At 35.1% G+C, this 18,741-nt stretch overlaps 1 protein-coding gene across 2 annotated transcripts in view; it reads left to right on the forward strand.

Moving 5' to 3' along the window:
* The window catches only part of LOC135073998 (tyrosine kinase receptor Cad96Ca), a 115,955-nt gene that overhangs the window by 25,554 nt on the left and 71,660 nt on the right, over positions 1-18,741 (forward strand). The gene's annotated exons all lie outside the window — the stretch shown is intronic.

Raw genomic sequence — 18,741 nt, forward strand, 5'->3', positions numbered from 1 at the left:
GAAAGCATTCATTTATTGTTGGCAGTTTGGTCAGTGCTATTTTTAATAATCTTCGAAAGTCAAAAGTACACTAGTGTTTTCGTTCGTTCGTTCGTTTCAGCCAAATGACGTCTACTGCTGGACAAAGGCCTCCCCCAAGGTTTTCCATAATGAACGGTCCTGCGCTGCCCGCATCCAGCCTTTTCCCGCGACCTTTACCAGATAGTCGGTCCACCTAGTAGGAGGCCTGCAAACGCTACGTCTTCCAGTCTAGTGTTTTCATTTAGCAGGAAATTATCAGTATAAGGTCATGTATAACTACGGTTGCCCTCTGTCCGGGTTTCCACGGATTTGTCCTAGTTTAGAGGGCGACCGGGTTCTGGGCTTTAAAATCCGGGGTTTTCACGCATCTAGTCCTGGTTGCCGAATTTTAGAGATAGCAACCCAATGTATACAGGATGTTAGGTAAATGGGTATATGAGCCGACACTAGCCCATGTTAACATATTATTATGCACTAGCTGACCCGGCGAACTTCGTACCGCCTTAGCGTAGAGATTTTCTTAATATTTTTTTCTGTAAGAACCATCCTTGGACTTCCACAAACATTTAAAAAAAAGAATTATCGAAATCGGTTCAGCCGTTCACACGTGATGCCGTGACAACGCGAAACGGGTTTCATTTTTATATATATAGATATAAATGGTATGGTGAAGTCAGAAAATTGATATCATCATTTTAATTATTTTAATTTTCATACAAATCTGATTTTATAAATTTTATTTTGTATGAACATTTAAAAAAATTCATACAACATAAAACGAGATAAGACTCCATCGTATTTAGCTTGAAGTGCTCTCGTCCGACCCTAAATCATAAAATATTGTACGATAAAATTAAATGGCGTGTCAGAAAGCTAAAGTTGGATTGGATCTGGTAAGCAACTTCAAGAAGTAATTAAAGTAAGTCTAGGAACCTTATAACTTCTAGATTACAGATCGATAGGTGATGTAATAAAAGTTACTAACAGCTAATAAACCTTTGGCTCAACAAATATAATGCTAAATCTTATAAAACAATAAACTAAGGATAGATACTACTACTTCTTGTTCAAAATGCGTAGCGAGCTAAAAATATTATCTAATAGATATTAAACAAAAAGTATTTAATTGATATTGTTATTAAATAAACTCACGTTTGAACCAGAATATTGAGAAAATCCCTCTTACTGAAACATAAGCTAAACTTTTGATTTTTAGGGAAAACTTTTTAGGTTTTCAAACAAGGTTCTTTTAGTATAAATCTTCGCGAAATTGAGAGTACACAGTTCATACAAAGGCTACCATTTGACCTTCATTGGTTGGGTTTTTATAGCGGTCTAGCTGTAGATCCAGGCTACATAGGAGTTGCAGTAGTGGGAACGAGAGGTGGGAATAGTCCCAATTTCTTAAAGGCTACCATTTGTTACGTGGTGTCATAAACCCCATTATCACTTGTGTGAAGGCCCTTTAATCAAAGTAAGAGGATAATGTCTTATGTAAGGGCGATGCAAATTGCCGTCGACACTCGCAGGTACTTGAGATCCTGGTGCGCCGCCGGATTTCACAACGTTACGAGCGGTCGAGCTCTTCAAATGGGCTTCAAGTTACAAAATACAGCGTAAAAGCAGACTAAATACAAATGAGTAGGTCATCTTCATAGATACGCACCGAGCGCGGTTTGTATGTGAGCGCGCCAATATACGTATGCAGCGCGCACGCACACACTGACAAAATTCGGCGCAACCACGACTGGCTCCCCGCTAATCCACGCTAAATGTCAGTGTGTGCGTGCGCGCCGCATACGTATTGGCGCGCTCACATACAAACCGCGCCCGTGCGTTTCTCTGAAGATGACCTACTCATTTGTATTTACTCTGGTAAAAGGCTCCATCAGGGTATTCCAAAGTGATTTAATGCGCTAATAAATGGAAGAATATTCTCGAAAGTAAAATACGAGTAGAACATCGTCACCATTACAAATACATATTTTTGAAAATATTTGATGTCTCGTAATAGAAAATACAGGCCATTGTGGAAATCATTGGGGGAGGCCTATGTTCAGCAGCGGACTTCCTATGGCTGAAACGATGATGATTAATAGTTCTGAATTTAATAATGTAGAGTTTGAGAATGATTTTTTTGAGCAATTTTTTGGTTGTCACTTAAATTTTTTTTTCATGAGTTATGAGGTACTCTTAACTTCACAGTTATTGCCTCAGATTCTGATTATGCTATGGGATAGCATCTCTGATCATGGTATATACCATTTCTTGTACATTCTGTATACACAATTATATTTATTTTTAAACTGTTTTATATGCAGTTTAGGTCGGTGTCCGTGACTTCCACTCGGCATGGTGCATACTTAAAACCAGTTTCGTGGCCTTCCCCACCGTGGGCCACGGCATATGCTGAGTGGAGTCCCATTGCGATGGGCATCGCTGTTGCAACAGGGTGGCACTGCTCAGTTCACTATTTATTTCCTTGTAATATTTATGTGCTATTTCTGTCTTTCTTTCTTTCTTTGTCCTCTGAGTGATGTTCATCGTAATTAATATTTCTTTCTTACTTTCTTTCAATTAGATATTAAACGCTCCTGACTTAGACCACACGGCCTTAAGCAAGACCTATAGAGGTTTCTCTTCGTCTGGTATTTTATTTGAAACGGATGTCACTTGCGTAGTTTGCGGATCTGTTATTACGTCAAACAGTTTTGTAATACATCTTCATTTTGCTGTATTTATTGGCGTTTTATACCTTTGGTATTATATTTTAACTAGCTTTTGTATTGTTAGAATAAAATATTAATAAGAGGATGAAATTTGTTTTGTGTAATAATCTACACTTATAGAGACTTTTTTATTCACAATGAGGAAGCTCTTGGCTTGTTTTTCACCTGATTGTAAGTGATGATCAGGCTGGAGGTTGAAGCTTCACCCGGAATCCTCAACCACAGAGGAATTGGCTATTGTTGACTTGAAAGATTTAATTTAATTCAAGTTTCGAAGCCATTTCTTAATTTTTTTACACTCTGCTGAAACCCTGGGACTGCGGATGTCTATAGGCGACGGTAATCACTTACCATCAGGTGATCCGTCTGCTCGTTTGCCTCCTGTCACATAAAAAAAAACAAAACTCCTATTTGGCTGATTGACATTTACTTAATTGTAAAAGTTACTATTCAGCAGCAGAAATGTATGGTACGATGTTATCGGTTGACTCTACATAGCGTTAAAAATATCCTCTTCCCCAAAATGAATGAAATTCGCCTTAGCACATCCTAATGAGTTCTGCAAATAGAATACAAATTACTACCAATTAAGTAAAGCAGGCATTTATTCGCTAATATTGCATTCAGGAAGGAAATGCTACAAAGCCTTTAATTAGAAGAAAAGTATTTGACTTCGCCTACGCTCTCGTTTGAGAAATTCCTCCTAGTTTATTAATGAGGCAAACTTAAAAAAACTGGACAAGTGCGAGTCGGACTCGCGCCCTGACGGTTCCAACTTGTAGGTATCAAAGTCAAAGTCAAAGCCAAAGTCAAAGCCAAAGTTAAAGCCAAAGATCTTATTCACTACTTAGGCCCTTACTAGGTCTTAGTATGTAGGTAAATAGTTTACGGCAAATCAATCATTCGCTGTATGGGAGCCCCCTCTTAAATGTTAACTTTACTCTGTTTTTAGTATTTGTTGCTATAGCGGAAATGGAAAAACATCACCTGTGAAAAGTTTAACTGCCTAGCTGTCACGGTTCATGAGATATAGACTGGTAATAGACTTCCTAATATAAATAAATAAATAAATAATAAATAAATAGACAGAGAGACAGGGGAGTATTTATTAGTAATAGGGTCCCTTTTGCCCTTTGGGTACGGAACCCTAAAAAAGGAAAACTTTAATGGACGTAGCTATCGTTAATGCCGTTTTTGGATTCAGTGCCAGTAGAGAAATCAGACGTTGAAAGAAATGTTAGCACTAAGAAGTATTTGACTTGATAATAAGTTGTAAAATAATTTTATGACTTCTTTTGCGTAGGAACTGAAACTTACTACCTACGCTGTCTTCCCCGAACATTGTGGTATGAATACTTAATACTACCTACCATACCACCTACACATAATCAGTGTGCTTACCATGAGTTTACGTTAGGTGTGCTCGCTAGCGACTGCGTAAAAAAAATGACATTAATTGTATGACATATTGTGCAGCGCCCCTAGCGGCTACTTTCAAGAAACAAAATCTTCATAGAAAATAGAAATAGAAATAGAAAGTATTTATTTGTCTCAAAACAGGTTTCATTTACAGTTTTTCACATAGAGATTTTTGACGTACTCGCTAGCGAGCACACCTAACGTAAACTCATGGTAGGTACACAGATGAGTTGGTTGTGAACTTTTGTATTTATTTAAAGCCTAGGCGCAGACCACCGACTTTTAGTTGGCCGATAGTTGGGTCGGGCTGTTGAATGTTGATCAGTATGGAGATGTATCATGAAGGTGCACACATTACACAAATTTGGTACATATCGGCCGATTCTTCATACAAACCAGAATCGGGCCTAACTATCGGCCAACCAAAAGTCGGCGGTCTGCGTTTAGGCTAAAACATTTACAAGATGGAAGAGTACCTACAATCAAAATGTCAAAATCAAAACGAGTACAGAAAAAAAAAAAAAACCGGCCAAGTGCGAGTCGGGCTCGCACACCGAGAGTTCCGCCGTACAAACGTAGCGGTTTACAATTTATGACGTATTAAATCAAATTACTTACTTGATTCCGTTGCGAGTAGTGGCGAATTTCAAAATATGCGGTATGATTATTTTTCCTATATTTGCATTATAGGTAGGTGCCTACCTCAGCGTTTTGAATTTTTGCGTTGATTTAGAATTTCTCACAGTTTAGAGGCAATTAGATTTAAGAAGTGTTTGATATGAATTTCAACTTTAATATCTCTACGCGTTCATGTGAAAAAGGGTAGGTAGTAAGTTTATAATTATTAAAAAAATATTTTGTCATGTAAGCAAAAATAATATTTTAAATTTTATATAACTTCAAATTTATCATTTTCGCAATTTATCCTTTATCTACTATATAACGTTACTTCGTGCCGAATTTCAAGATTCTGAGTTCACAGGAAGTACCTTGTAGGTTTTGATTCCCTAGCGTGTGACGGAAATTCGTCTAAGGTGTCGCACAGTGGTCCCGATTTAATAAAACATGGACATTGATGCTAGAGGCACGAAAATTTTTTTGATGGTTACTGCTATGATAACTAATAAGGCAAAAAAATATTACAATCCTACGACGTCTATTTCGTAGTAAAAAAAAATAAATACATATTTTTTGTATGGAAGAAATTACGTTTCTGTCAATTTTTCGAAATTCTTTAACGATGTCAAGATGCCGATCACACATGTTATAAAACAAGTGATTCTGAGTATTTCATGCGAAGATACTTGTCACTTATCTCTGCGTACTTTTGAGTTATCGAGGGTTGAAAAATCGATTTTTTTATATTAAATATTTCCACGAAAAATTGCCAGAATTACAATATGGTGTATAAGGGACACCTTTGATGACACATAACAACGACTCGCACTCGCGCGCGCTCGTATGCATCAACTTTTACTAAAATAAAAATAAAATTAAGTGAAGTACTTAATACAACGTTGTATGTATAGGTCCGCTGGCCGTCAAAAAGTAGCTTATACGAGAGGTTGCCCAATTTACAATATGTCCATTATTGATAACTCACACAAATATCGTCTCTCTCTGAAGGATAACAAGTTTTTTTTGTTTCCAGAAGCTCTTGATAGGATGGAAGCCCATAAATACTCTCTGAAGCGAGAATGAATCTCAAATTGCGATATTGCCATTTTGACAAATTACATGATGTAACTAGCGCTAACGTTTATCTTCAGGTAAACACAGTTTTAAGTTAAAAGATTGTCTACTATTTCACACTGTTCTTCGTTTTGGAACAGTTCTTTGATTATAGGTAGTCGCTAATTTCGTTTTGTTAGACTCTTTCAGTTTAGCACATAAAGCGTAAACTAGTTCCTCCTCAGAATGATCTAAAAGTGTTAGAGAGCGCCTCTTCTTCTGCAGAAGAAGAATTTTGCATAAATCTTCAAAAGGTTTTTTATTTATACTAAAAGTCGATGGTTGCACATCTACTTCCGCAGTCTCATCAACTGGAGCGCCTTCCTCAGTATTAACGTTGTCTATAAGTTGTGTTAACTCGGTAAAAAACATTGTTTAAATCTATATTTTTACAATTCGGCCAGACAATTTCAGAGTCTAGCCAATGCGAATTCTGGTGTAAAAATGTCTTTTGGGCTCTGCTGGAAGCAGACCATATCTTCTTTGATATATTTCTTGTAAAATTACGACTTAATGATTTGATAATTACTCAAATCTTCGGAAGAAAATTCAATGCCAATACGTTCGTCATTTTAGTCTGAAATGGTCTGGCCGAAATGTAAAAATATAGATTTAAAAAATGTTTTTTACCGAGTTAACACAACGCATAGACAACGTTAACACCGAGGAAGACGCTCCAGTTGATGAGACTGCGGAAGTAGATGTGCAACCATCGACTTCTGGTATAAATAAAAAACCTTTTGAAGATTTATGCAAAATTCTTCTTCTGCAGGAGAAGAGGCGCTCTTTTACACTTTTAGATCATTCTGAGGAGGAATTAGTTTACGCTTTATGTGCTAAACTGAAAGAGTCTAACAAAACGAAATTAGCGACTACCTATAATCAAAGAACTGTTCCAAAACGAAAAACAGTGTGAAATAGTAGACAATCTTTTAACTTAAAACTGTGTCTACCTGAAGATAAACGTTAGCGCTAGTTACATCATGTAATTTGTCAAAATGGCAATATCGCAATTTGAGATTCATTCTCACTTCAAAGAGTATTTATGAGCTTCCATCCTATCAAAAGCTTCTGGAAACAAAAAAAACTTGTTATCCTTCAGAGAGAGATGATATTTGTATGAGTTATCAATGATGGACATATTGTAAATTGGGCAACCTCTCGTATAAGCTACTTTTTGACGGCCAGCGGACCTATACATACAACGTTGTATTAAGTATTTCCCTTAATTTTTTATTTTATTTTATTAAAAACTGATGCATACGAGAGCGCGCGAGTGCGAGTCGTTGTTATGTGTCATCAAAGGTGTCCCTTATACACCATATTGTAATTTTGGCAATTATTCGTGGAAATATTTAATATAAAAAAATCGATTTTTCAACCCTCGATAACTCAAAAGTACGCAGAGATAAGTGACAAGTATCTTCGCATGAAATACTCAGAATCACTTGTTTTATAACATGTGTGATCGGCATCTTGACATCGTTTAAGAATTTCGAAAAAATTACAGAAACGTAATTTCTTCCATACAAAAAATATCTATATTTTTTTTTACTACGAAATAGACGTCGTAGGATTGTAATATTTTTTTGCCTTATTAGTTATCATAGCAGTAACCATCAAAAAAAATTTCGTGCTTCTAGCATCAATGTCCATGTTTTATTAAATCGGGACCACCGTGTGTCGGTATAAACTGCTGTATCTTTTGATCGCGTTAACTTAGAAGTTTGAATTTTTTTACTTCTTAAAGGGACAATAGATCTAGGTATTTGGTATAAATTTCAATTTGATACCTTTATTCGTTCGTGAGAAATAACGTAGTAAGTTTCATTTTATTAAAATATTTTAATTATATTATATAACTAAAAAAATGTAATTTTCGCAATTTTTCCTATATTTGCATTATATGACAATGCTTTATGCCAAATTTCAAGATTCTGAGTTTACGGGAAGTATCCTGTAGGTTTTGATTCCTTTGCGAGTGTCGAAAATTTGTTGAAAATATCGACATAATCGGCTGTATCTTTTGATTGGCTTGGCTTAGAAGTTTGATATTTTCACAGCTTAAAGGGACAATAGACCTGAGTATTTCATGTGAATTTCAGCTTGATACGTTCACGCGTTCTTGAGATAAAGGGTCTTGACAGACGGACGGACGGACAACAAAGTGATCCTATAAGGGTTCCGTTTTTTAGGGTTCCGTACCTCAAAAGGAATCAAAACCTACAGGATACTTCCCGTAAACTCAGAATCTTGAAATTTGGCATAAAGCATTGTCATATAATGCAAATATAGGAAAAATTGCGAAAATTACATTTTTTTAGTTATACAGGGTGTTTGGCGCATCGTGTGCCAAAATGATTTGGCGGATAGAATGGGTCATTTCCTATATTTTCAGCCCCCATAACACGTTCCATGTCAGGCGGCTACTTTTATATTAAGTTTTTTAGTAATATCACCAAAATACCCAAATCGCATCATTTAATTTCGATTTAAAAAAAAACTACTAAGCGTAGCCTCAAAGTAAATATTTTGTTTTGACGTGCATTGACATAGGGTTGCATCAAATCTAAATTTCCTGGCAAATATCATCCAGTTTTTTTTTAATTCAGCTTTGAACTTTTCCGAAAAGTTAAAAATGGACTGAACATTTAAGTTTACATGGCTATAAAATTTTTTTTAAAAGAGATAGCGATCTTCGGATTTTATCAAAACTTCTCTAGTCTATCCCCATTCAAACGGTATACTAATCTTGTTTAAATAATAACAAGAACTTCACAAATTCCCTAAATTAGTGCATTGACTCTATTCGGACTGATTTGCGAAATTTGTGTTTATAGCCCCTTTTTGTGTGAATAACACGTTAAATACCTACAGGTAAAAAATATTTATCTTATGCAATGTAAAAAACCTTTTCTCTATCGTTTTTCAATGTGGATTTCTTGAAATTAAAGACGAAAATAATTATTTTGATCGTTTATTAATTATTACAAATTTTGTTCAAAATGTCCGCCTCGGCAACGTATACACTAAGTAACGACATCTTCTTCTAATTTAGACTGGCCCTATACAGTGGCCTGCACGTTCCCCAGACCTAACTCCGTTAGATTTTTACGTCTGGGGACGAGGTAATGAACTGGTGTACGTAACGGAAGTTCAAACATTAGAAGAACTACAACAACGAATAGAAAACGCCTTTATAGTAATAAAAAGAGAAATGAGGCTGCATACGACAACAGTCGAAGATGTCGTGAGTGTATACGTTGCCGAGGCGGACATTTTGAACAAAATTTGTAATAATTAATAAACGATCAAAATAATTATTTTCGTCTTTAATTTCAAGAAATCCACGTTGAAAAACGATAGGGAAAAAGTTTTTACATTGCATAAGATAAATATTTTTACCTGTAGGTATTTAACGTGTTATTTACACAAAAAGGGGCTATAAACACAAATTTCGCAAATCAGTCCGAATAGAGTCAATGCACTAATTTAGGGAATTTGTGAAGTTGTTGTTATTATTTAAACAAGATTAGTATACCGTTTGAATGGGGATAGACTAGAGAAGTTTTGGTAAAATCCGAAGATCGCTATCTCTTTTAAAAAAAAATTTATAGCCATGTAAACTTAAATGTTCAGTCCATTTTTAACTTTTCGGAAAAGTTCAAAGCTGAATTAAAAAAAAACTAGATGATATTTGCCAGTAAATTTAGATTTGATGCAACCCTATATCAATGCACGTCAAAACAAAATATTTACTTTGAGGCTACGCTTAGTAGTTTTTTTTTAAATCGAAATTAAATGATGCGATTTGGGTATTTTGGTGAAATCACTAAAAAACTTAATATAAAAGTAGCCGCCTGACATGGAACGTGTTATGGGGGCTGAAAATATAGGAAATGACCCATTCTATCCGCCAAATCATTTTGGCACACGATGCGCCAAACACCCTGTATAATATAATAAAAATATTTTAATAAAATGAAACTTACTACCTTATTTCTCACGAACGAATAAAGGTATCAAATTGAAATTTATACCAAATACCTAGATCTATTGTCCCTTTAAGAAGTAAAAAAATCAAACTTCTAAGTTAACGCGATCAAAAGATACAGCAGTTTATACCGACACCTTAGACGAATTTCCGTCACACGCTAGGGAATCAAAACCTACAAGGTACTTCCTGTGAACTCAGAATCTTGAAATTCGGCACGAAGCAACGTTATATAGTACAGATAAAGGAAGAATTGCGAAAATGTTAAATTTGAAGTTATATAAAATTTAAAATATTATTTTTGCTTACATGACATAAAATATTTTTTTAATAATTATAAACTTACTACCTACCCTTTTTCACATGAACGCGTAGAGATATTAAAGTTGAAATTCATATCAAACACTTCTTAAATCTAATTGCCTCTAAACTGTGAGAAATTCTAAATCAACGCAAAAATTCAAAACGCTGAGGTAGGTACCTACCTATAATGCAAATATAGGAAAAATAAATAAATAAAAAATAATCATACCGCATATTTTGAAATTCGCCACTACTCGCAACGGAATCAAGTAAGTAATTTGATTTAATACGTCATAAATTGTAAACCGCTACATTTGTACGGCGGAACCCTCGGTGTGCGAGCCCGACTCGTTCCTTTTGAGGTACGGAACCCTAAAAACTGCTCCCTAATATATTTTTTTTATTAAAAACGGAATAGTACAAAACGATGATCTAAATTAAAATAATTTAGCATTCATATACCTGTATTAAAAACTTATTAGACATTCATTTCACACAGAGTATTCTAGAGAAAGCCTGAAATCTGCTTTTGATTTGAATACCAAATAATTCAGCATTGATTGATGACATAATCTCTTTGAACGTCAGGGCTTTGTCCTAATCGATTAGATTATTATAATCAAACTTAGTGATTTACCTACTTTATCATATAAAGTAGATAGAGCTTTAAGGTAAATTTTGCATAAAAATAGTTAATTAAGAAGCACATAAGCAATTTTAGTACAATTAGGAAAAAAAGTATCAAATGTTTATCTTTGTAAATAGGTAGTTACAATGTTTGAGAAAAACTAAGCCAGTGGTTCTTGCGATTAATACTTAACCATATTATTATTCTAGGGCGCAAGATGCCCGTTTTCATAACCAATCCCTAATTTTTAAGTGACCTATGGTAAAACAACAGGAATTTTGTTTTCATATAGGTCACTTAAAAATTAGGGAATATTATTATTCTTTATTGTTTATTATTATTTATTGACAAAGATCTACAAAGATTGATAGTGAAAACGGGAATGAAACTGATAAACGCAGTAAGCGCCAAAATAATGTAGAAAATATAAGTTATTTATAGTATCGTCCTTATCCTTTAGACCTGACTTGCAGTACAAAAGGACATTAATATTTCAGACTAAGCCCCGCTGGCCGACAAGGCTGAGCTAGTTCACGCCACGCGTGCATCACGATATAACATTACTAGGAAGATGAACTCATTTCTAAGATTAGGAGTGTTTTGAACTGCGTAGTTTTGAGAAATTGCTTAGTAAAAATGTTTTCTTAAGAAACGTGTAGAATCTCTCAAAATATTTTAAGTACGAAAATAGAATTTATTTGAAAGCTACAAAATAGGTAGTAATTAGTATGTTATAACTGTTATTGATTATGTTTATCGAGTAGTACAGTAACTGTCCTGCATGTCACATTATTAACGTGATTAACAATAAAACTAATTTAAAACGTCTTACCAGTTTACCTCGTGCACTCTCAGTAATTAATACAATTACTATGCGCTTAATTCTTGACATACTTTAAACGACTATAAATACAATATCTTATTGTGCTGCATAAGTGCATCTTAATTAGAAAATTTTAATTCCATTAGTAATAAAAAATAACATAAACATCTTCCAGTTCCTAATAACTGCAGTAAAGAGTTTTATAAATAAGTCAGAATATCTAGACTAATATTTAATACAATTTGTGTGTTTGTATTTGTTAAATTGTAAGGGGTAATCTCGGGATCTACTGAACCGATTTTAAAAATTCTTTCACCAATAGTTATCCACATTATTACTGAGTGTCATCTATACTAATATTATAAATGCGAAAGTAACTCTGTCTGTCTATCTGTCTGTCTTGCTTTCACGCCTAAACCACTGAATCGACTATGATGAAATTTGGCATAGAGATAGTTTGAGTCCCGGGCAAGGACATGGGATAGTTATTATCCCGGTTTTTGAAATAGGGACGCGCGCGATAAAGTTTTTCTGTGACAGACAAAATACCACGCGGGCGAAGCCGCGGGCGGAATGCTAGTTAATAATAACTAGAGAGCAACTAACAATTCTGTTATGAATTAATCACAAAATGATGAATGTAAAATGTATGTGCCAAATCGATGACCATGATCATTGGCTAATAAAAAGCTCAGCCGTAATTGGATATCTCTACATATAGAAAAACCAATAATTTAATATTTTTGGCCTAGTTTTCTCTTTTTTAAGTCACGAAGTCGTGACCCCAGGGAAAAGTGATGGGACCATTACTTTTGGCTAGGCATCGTTTCGCACGTGGAGGAAAGTGCGTTAAAAATCCAGTCACCGTACTTACATTGTATGTTTTAACCGACCATCAACAAAAGGAGTTCTCAATTCGGTGGGTATGTTTTTCTTTTCGCTTAAGATGTAAGGAATATACTGAATATTTTCCTGTTTGTATGATGAGCCATTTTCATGAAAACGAGCAACTTATCAAAAAGTTATGTGAGTCATTACAACTTGTAAATAAAAAACACCTCAACTCGTTATTTCCCTAAAATTTTGGTTATTCTGTTAATATACTGGAATAGCAGAATTGATAAAGTATTTTGTTTTAATTCGCGGCGGTTTAGTTAAATTTTATGCGCTGGTTTTCCTGGAATTATAATTATTTCCGAATAGGTTCTATCAATTTCTGTCTGTTTTGTTTCTTTAGTACCGATATTATTTTGTTGTATCACACAATATCCTGTTATAACAAAAGATTCAATTTTTTCTCAGTTTTACTTAGACTCTTGTTTCTTCTTAAAGTTCTGAAACCAAAGACTGATGTGAGAAAAGTTTTCAATGCCACAGACGAAACTTGTCTACTTAGGCAATTCACTCATAAGTTTGTAAATAATGTCTAAAACTTATTTAGTTCCAGAACTCAAATACGCTGTAGACATGTTTCGTTCCCAACCTCAAACATAATACTGAAGTTTCATACCTAAAGCACTCTCGAAGGATACCTAAGCTAACATACCTACGGATCCTACTAATATTATAAATGTGAAAGTTTGTATGGATGTCTGAATATTTGTAACTCTTTCACGCAAAACCTACTAAACTTATTTTGATAAAACTTTACAGTATTATTGTTTATAACCCAGAATAACATTTACTAATTTATGACGATGTGACATACTAAATTTCACGCTGGTGAAGCTGCGGGCAAAGGCTAGTATAAAATAATATATCCTTGGATATTTTACACTGCGCCTCTACTCCCACCCAAACTAAGCAAAATACATTGTAGAGAGAAAACACCCAGACTAATAACAAATGTTCCTGCACACAAATCTTTGTACAGTGCGGGAATCGAACCCGCGGCCTCGGCATAGTAGTCAACCATCAAACGGCCGACGTGTTTATTTGTTCTACGCCAAATAATTGAATGCTCATCGTCTAATCGTAGCTGGCACACACGGCTGGTCAGTGACTCGCTGTAACGGTAGCGTCATGCCAAGCCAATCGAGACACGGCCACATCCCGCCGTCGCACTCGATGTACTACGCGATTGATTGTGGACTTATCTATCGTTTCTATAAAGGTTCATTCCCATGGGGACATCCCGTTTTTTGTAGGTACAGATTCTTGCAGGATTCTGTTTAGTGTTTAGTCACACGAGTAACCCGTTTGCAGTGTCCCGCAAAAAAACAATCCGTTGGTATTCCGAATTTAGTTATGTCATTGTTTTATGGGACAGGTGGATAATTGCAAAGCTTTAAATTAGGCTAGTAAAAACAAGATCCAGTTTAATTACAAGTATTATTTTAACAGAAGTGTTCCCACCAGCAGCTTCGTACATAAAATTTTTTGCAAACACCCGTTTCCGAAAAAATCGTTCTTGCAAAAAATCTATCCAAAACGGGATAATATCGTGTAAGCACATAAATATAGTTTTGTGGGATCTAGTTTGGATCCCCCAAAACTGGAGTACCGTGGAAAAGGGCCCTTACTTATCGTTTCTATAAGAGGTACGTGGTAAACGGAAATTTTCTTCTTGTTCACACGACCACTTTTTAGTCGGGATAGTTCTTGCTAATCCTGTTAAAGCAAGTTGAGTTAAGATTTTATTACAAGCCTTAAGTTGTTCGAGCCAATTAAGCTCTTGGTTTATACGTAGAATAATATTCATACGAACATTAATTTGAATATGCGCTTTAAAGGTGATATACGAAAAGCCTCAATATTTATATGTCACCGTAAAATTATCAATTCTGTCAGATTATAATCTGAACCCTAGTTAGATTACAATCTAACCATTTTCTTTTTTTTTTAACCTAACTCAATGTTAGAATCTCAATCAATTATAAACTGACGGAGATTACAATTTCACGTTGACATTCCAAATCAATGTGGTTTTAGAGAGTTCAAGGATAATTTCATTCGTATTGTTTAACTAAGCTTTTGCGTCTCTGAACTAAGGCTGAGTTGCACCACCTAACTTTGACCGTAACTAAAACGATAACCGGTGTTTTTTTTTCACGTTTGTCAAAGTTAAAGTAAGATGGTGCAACCCGGCCTAAGTTTATGGTCTATCAAAAATAACAAAATGATATCGCTAGGTTAATGTATTTTTTGTCTGGGATAGAAGCAAACTTAAGGTAAATAATTAATTATTATTGCTTTTGATCAGTCAGATAATTTTAGCGGATCATGTAGGCTCTTTGATGATTAATAAATCAAGATGTATGCCATTTGCATTTCAAAGCGAACTTGTACCTACTTATATGCAATGATATTATGGTGTCTTCACCTACTCAGTGAAGAGAACTATTTTCGACATAGTACAGCAACAACACGACTTTTGGTTGTAATATAGCATCTATAACAACTGCAATAGATGCCATAGTTTTAGGCTCTAGTGCGGTCATATTATTATGTACAATCACTGACATCGTATTAAAATGATTGATTTATCATCGAGTTGTGAGCATGTTAATAAATCCCATTACGATACTGGGCATCGATCATTCATTGTTAATGAAAGTTAACAAGTAAAATCCATCGGATTACACCCGCGACGGAGAGTAAACTTGAGTTTGTATGTTTCAAAAAACATTTAAAGCGAATTACCTATTTAATGGCCATTAAAATAATGAAACCTTGGACTTCAAACTGTAGGTGCTTTAGAAAAATGTAAATTTATATTTCATAACGTGATTCGATATTCGGAATTTCGGAGTCATAAAGGAAAATGTAGATTGTGTTACTTAGGATGGATTCAACCAAACAAGAATAAATATTCATCTCAAAATAAATCGTCAGTTTTGACATATTTCCCATACTGAAACTGTCAATGTGTCAGTTATACCAGGAGTTATTCTCGGATAAAAGTTTGGTCGAATCGGGTCTTAAGTAATTATTTTTCAGACGAAACTATGATTTAAGCACAGTACAAAAAGCTTGTACCTAAAAATTCCAGGAAAATAAAAATCCAAGACGTAACAACAGGGAAACTCCCTGCTGATTTAAGACGGAATGTTTTACATATTTCTTGTTAATTTCTGCTTAAAAAGTAACTTTAACAATTTACTATAGTTACAAAAGTTATAAATGCTGTATCTTTTCACAACTCAATCATGAGTTTGAATAAAATCTTAATAAATTTCCTTTATTAACCTTAATCTGTATAAATACCTACCTATTATGAAGTTAATCTTATTGTTCTTTAAAATCTCTCCAAGCAATATGAAAAGTATTCTCCTAAGTCTGAGCTAAGCTGGCTTAGATTACACGATACAACGTCTTCAATGTGGGTTCTTCTTGAAAGCCTACTTAAGTAATACTTGTACTGGCACATTAATGTGAATGAGCACATCAAGCTTAACTGGGGCATCTTAAACAATTGTAATAAGTGCTATTTAGCTACAAAAATGTATAAGCTAATGTACTGTATTTTGATTTAAAGTGTCACTGTTCTAAATATGGGAATCACTAACAAAGAGTATCTTAAGCTTGGATTACTCAACAGACGTTTACGGGACTATTCCCACCTCTCGTTCCCACCGCTGCAACCAGTGTAGTCAGGATCTACAACTTGACCGCCAATAAAAACACAACCAGTGAACGTCAAGTTTGTTCCGGGCGAAAGTTAAGCTGACATTGGACCCGCTATAAAAATCAGAAGAACATAGGAAGAGATCGAAGTTAACTTTTGACTTCCTTTCAGTGCAGAGCGGATGGTAGGACGTCAACGGACGGTTATTAAAAAAAGTTCTTTCATTTAAATTGCTGTTCAAAGCTCATCTATTTACCATTGGTTACGGATAAGCCAACTGTTTTAAAGTTAAACGACTGTTCGTCAAATCGGCTCTGGTAGTCGATTCAGTAATCAATATGAAATCAATCGAGATGTACACACGGCCAGTGTTAACTATACATTTCCGTTTTTGCTCTCGCTCTCATCAAATGGTGATTCTTTGCGATAGAACGAGACGACATGACCGGCAATGGGCAGATAACACTGTTGTCAAAGTACTGTCATTTTTATACAATTTTCAACTAAATCGTTTGATATCTGACTAATCATAAAACGGGACTATTCCCACCTCTCGTTCCCACCACTGCAACTCCTGTGTAGCCAGGATCTACAGCTTGACCGCCACAAAAACCCAACCAATGAAGGTCAAGTTTGTCCCGGGGGAAAGTTAAACTGTCATTGGACCCGCAACGAAATTAATCAGAAGAACATAGGAGGAGTTCGAAATTAAGGTTCGACTTCCCTCCATTGCAAAGCGGATGACAGGTGACAAACAAAGGTTTAAAACCTTTAAGAAAAGATAATGCACCACGGACAATAAATTAAATTAAGGGGGCCTATCTTATGAGCAATTAGCAACTACCTGCCAATAATATTTTTCACAAATTCGCTAAATATTTTACTAATCATAAAGTTCTTAATCGCGTATCTGAGCAGTTAGAATAATCTTTGATTTAAAATTGATCGTGCACTACGCTCTACAGTATAAACTTTTTGTGACCAGCGATTTGTTAGATAGTCATTTGTTTTTTTGTCGGTCGTCAGATTGCCGATAAAAAGAGAGAGAGCAGTTATTAACTAATCACAATGTTTATGTAAGAGGTCAAAGTTTGTAAGATATAGTCAGGCAATGTCTTGTATAGGCTTGGCTTGGCTTGGCTTCTTGTACACATAGGGAGATAAATTAAGTGACTTGATGCAAAAAAAAGTATTTTCAACATCTGAGCAGAGTTTTCGGGGGATTTATCTTTGTGTACACTTATTGCGCAATCATTTTCATTTATCTATAGATACCTAAATACATAATAACTTTATTAAAAACCCAAATAAGCATCAGTTCTATTCGTCACGGTGATTGATATTAGTAGATGTTTTGTAGAGTTTGATGTGATGCGATGACGTCGTCCTTATTCTAGGAGTATGCGAGGTTTAGTTTGAATTTAATAGCCTATAAGAAATTACGTCAACAGCAGATCAGACTCTACAATTTCATTGCAAAATAGCATCTATTACATTAACATAAGATGCTACAGCTTGGCTTGATGTGCTCGTTAGTTCATTCATAGATGGTCCGAGTCGGACACGACGTGATGCCTCAAACAATGGGCTGCCTTATCATATTATCTATGGTCTGGTCTCTACCCCATGTCAGGCGTAATGAACCGCCATAGGCTAGCTTGGCTCCATCGGACTGAAGACGAAATGAACTTCTTATCGGACATTTAAAGTCTGGATCTACAACGCTAAATCTTATTAACGGCTGACCCACGAATCTAGGTCGGAGACTAGCAGGTCAATAGTCTAACCTAACACCTTTCTTGAAAATAGAATAGTCCAATATAAAGGATCCTAATTCCCTTTCATAATAGTCCCTTTTGTAGTTTTTTGACCCTAAATCCCTTTCAATTACCAAAATGGAAGATAAATATTATTTTATAATGATTTCACCACACAATCGTCTAATCAACCAACTTATATCTCGGAGGTCTAGATTTACTTGCCGTTTAAAACAGGTTTCCATTTTCCATATTTGTCATCTCTTCTTACTTAAAATCACATGAATGTTTACTAACACATCAAATCATCAAAAAGTGGTTCTCAAAATGTTATTGAAACTTTGCAAATGTTACAGTCTGTTAGCACATTCGTGCCCACCTGTCGTCCAAACTATTGACCGCATGTTTGTCTTCACAAACGACGTGAGTAGCTTAAACATCGCCGATTGCAATCAAATCTTGTGTTTTCCCCAATTCGACACCAACTTGTTAATTCGAAACGCCTTCACAACTTATTATGCGCCTTACGTCATTCGCTCTACGGTTTTATTTGCGTTGTGGCTCTCGTTAGTAGTGGGGTTTGATGTCATTGTCATGACTGCGTGAGACTAGGGATGTTCCGATACCACCTAAGTATCGATACCTACTCATTTCGATAATACTCAAATCTTTTTTCGATACTACTTAAATAAGTACTCCTAAAGTATCGATACTTACTGATATCGATACTTTTTGGAACTTTTATTTTTGTTTTATTATTTTGAGGGTG

Source organism: Ostrinia nubilalis, chromosome 8, assembly GCF_963855985.1.
Source record: "Ostrinia nubilalis chromosome 8, ilOstNubi1.1, whole genome shotgun sequence".
Lineage (NCBI taxonomy): Eukaryota > Metazoa > Arthropoda > Insecta > Lepidoptera > Crambidae > Ostrinia > Ostrinia nubilalis.